This window comes from Mus pahari, unplaced genomic scaffold (genome assembly GCF_900095145.1).
Source record: "Mus pahari unplaced genomic scaffold, PAHARI_EIJ_v1.1 scaffold_11090_1, whole genome shotgun sequence".
In the NCBI taxonomy this organism is placed as follows: domain Eukaryota; kingdom Metazoa; phylum Chordata; class Mammalia; order Rodentia; family Muridae; genus Mus; species Mus pahari.
The window spans coordinates 13,075-16,731 of NW_018392652.1; positions in this window are offsets into that span (position 1 = coordinate 13,075).

A 3,657-nucleotide genomic window follows, 5' to 3' on the forward strand; every position below is an offset into this window, starting at 1 on the left:
AAGAGGGGGAGGCCCATCCCCCACCACTCCATTCTTGGAGCCTGTCACCAGCCTGAAGGTGGTCTCAGGATGCTGTCTCCAGAAAATATCAAGGGTCTCAGTAGGTAGTGATGATGTTTTGGAGAGCAGCGGCAGGTGTAGAACAATAGAACCTGCTTTGCAAGTTGGAAGGTTCCACCCCAGGTCGTCCCGTGCTTAGTGGCAACAAGGTCTGAATCAGCCTGTTTCAAGGCTGGGGGAGGCAACAAATCCCCCCTAAATATATAATAAAAATTAGCTGGACTGGGGCACAAAATATATTTATGCTCCATTGTCCTGCCTGGGAATTATGGTGGCCGGTGGCCGTGCCTGTCTTGGGGACTCAGATTTTTCCAGAACTATTCTTATCCATCAAGGAGCGTATATCCAGCTTGTTTGTGTTTATTTTGCACAAACATGGCTCTGTGGAGGATTATTAATAAACCATGGCCTCTTAGCATATACCTCTGTCTTAGTTTGATATAGTTCAGAAATCTGGTTGCCCGTCATTGACTGGCTGATCCTCATAGCACACCTTATTCCCAATTCAGACCAAAGCCACAATATATACTGGATATGTTTTTTCATATCGATTAATTTCTGCCACTTCACTTGCTGGAGGCAGGGCTACATGCTGGCTGCAGACAGGCTGTAGGATGTTAGCTGACCTGCTTGAAACACAAAGCTGAGACAGTTGAAAAGTAACAGGATAAAAAGTTTCTTTGGGAAGTCCAGGTACTCTATTCAGTTGCAAATTAGCAATGATTAAGCTCAGACTCTAGCTTCCATGTGTCAGGGAAGTGGCATTGAGAATCAACAGAAAGGCTGTAAATTCTGTTAGTGGTGACTGTGCTCCAAATTAACTCTTCTGGTTAAGAAAAGTTTTTTAGCCATCACCAAGGTTGGAATTATACTTACTAGAAGATTCAGGGTCTGTATCCACTTGACAAATCAATCTTTCAGGTAGCCATCTTGCTTTATATTCTTTTTGTGAGAAAACACAGACAGAACCTCTTCCCCAAATTAAAATGGGGTCTGGACCATTCCACATATTAGTTAATGGGTCCCATCATTTAACCATGGCATAAGAACTGAAAGTAACTGGATGCCAGTGGTGATCCTCTGCAGACTCACCTTTAGCGTCAGTTTGCAAAAAAAATTAAAACCAATAAGACAAAAGTAAGATGTGCTTTTGGTGATGTTGAGGTGTATAATTGTCCCTGTTTTGTTTTCAAAAGCCAATTTTTCAGAGTGCGATGAGCATGTTCAACAACTCCTTGTCCCATGGGGTTATAAGGAACACCAGTTTTATGTTTGATACCAAATTCCTTACAAAATGAAATAAAATTGTTGCCAATATAAGCTGGCCCATTATCCATCTTAGCAACTCTAGGCAAGCCCATAGCATTGAAGGTTTGTAAACAATGATCAATTACATTTCTAGAGGCCTCTCCCGTATGTAGAGAAGCAAATAGAAAGCCTGAACAAGTGTCAATACAAACATGTATACATATTTTAATTTTTTAAATTCTGCATAATGAGTTACATCCATTTGCCAAATATGATTGGGCATAAGACCTCGTGGATTAACTCCTAAACGTGGAACTGGAGATAATGTAATACATTTAGGACATTGTTTTATGATCATTCTTGCCTGCTCCTTAGTGATCTTGTGCTGGAACCTTAAGGTATGGCTAGAGAGATGAAATTTATCATGATCACGTCTAGCCAACGCAACAGGATCTGAAATTAAGGCCTATTCTATTAGAGCTATGTCAATGCAATCGTTACTGGCAGTTCAGGGTCCAGGAAGATGAGAAAGAGCTCGTATATGACCAATATAAAATGGTTGTTTTCAATCAAGAATGATGTTTTGAAATTGTGAAAACAGAGACCATGCTGGCATACTAAAGTTAAATATACCACAAGTCTCCAATAAGGGAACTGACTGTGCAATATATAAACTATCACTAAAAATATTAAAAGCATCATTTACAGACTGAAAAACATTCAATACCACTGTCAACTCTGCTAACTGAGCTGAAAGCCCAGGAGTCTCTATGTCTACCTGTTGATTATTCATAAGATATCCAGCTCGCCCTTTAGAGGAGCCATCAGTAAAAATCAAAAGAGCATTACACAAAGGCTGTAAAGAGGTCATATTAGGAAATATCACTTCATGAACATTTAAAATTTGTATCAGCCTATTTGAGGATTATGAGTATCTATAGTTCCTATAAATCCTATTTGAGCAAGCAACTAATTCGTACTGTGCTGTTTCAGCCAAATATCTTGATCTACACTATAAGGCTGAACAATCATATCTGGCTGTTTGACAAAATAAGTTAGTGCATGCTTCCTTCTAAGTATAATCATTTGGGCTACTGCTTCATAATATGGCAGGATATTACATTTAGGAGATATCCTCAAATGTATCCACATAGAGGAGTCCTTTGCCACAATAATCCTGTAGGTGCATGAATTGTATTAAAAATTAACAGATGTGAAGGCAAAGAGTAATCTATATAAGTAACAAATTGTTCTTCAATAGCACTCTCTACTTGTTGTAAGGCCAGCAATCCTTCTGAGGTTAAAGATCTAGGAGAGGTAGTATCAGAACTCCCTTTAAGAATGTCAAATAAGGGTTTTAATTCCCCTGTAGTAAGCTTTAAATAGGGGTGAAGCCAATTAATGTCACCTAAAAATTTTTGAAAATCATTTAAAGTTTTTAAGCTGTCTCTATGAATAACTATCTTCTGGGGAAAAACAGCTTGATCTGTAAGCCTAAAACCCAAATAATTCTAAGGATCCTAAGTCTGTACCTTCTCAGGAGCTATTTGTAGCCCCTTATCAGATAAGGCCTATTGTAAATCTCTATAACATAAAGCAAGTCCTTAGGGTCTTTTCCCACCATCAAGACATCATCCGTGTAATTAATTATGTAAATCATAGGCCATTGTTGTCTCACAGGCTGAATGGCTTGTGCCACAAACTTTTGACATAAGGTAGGACTATTAGCCATGCCCTGTGGAAGAACTGTCCAGTGATATCTCTTCATAGGTTCCTTAAAATTAATAGAAGGAACACTGAAAGCAAATATTTCACAATCCTCAGGGTGCAAAGGAATAGTAAAAAAAGCAATCCTTTAAGTCTACCACAGTTTTATAATATCCTTTAGGAATGGCTACTGGAGACGGAAGCCCAGGTTATAAAGCTCCCAAATGTACCATGGTTTCATTAACCTTCCTTAGATCTTGTAACAATCTACATTTACCAGATTTTTTTTCTTAATAACAAATATTGGAGTGTTCCAAGGAGACTGGGATTCTACTAAATGTCCTGCCTCTAATTGTTCCTGCACTAGCAAAGAGGCAGCTTCTATTTTCTCTTTAGGTAAAGACCACTAATCAACCCACACCAGAATATCATTAAGCCATTGAATTTTATCAGCATGGGATGCAGGCAAGATAGTGGGCATTACTGAAAATACCCTAAGCCCCTTGGGTTAGAGTGAGGTTTAGGACCTTTAAAAGTCTTAACAGGTGTGGTGGCGCACGCCTTTAATCCCAGCACTCGGGAGGCAGAGGCAGGCGGATTTCTGAGTTCGAGGCCAGCCTGGTCTACAAAATGAGTTCCAGG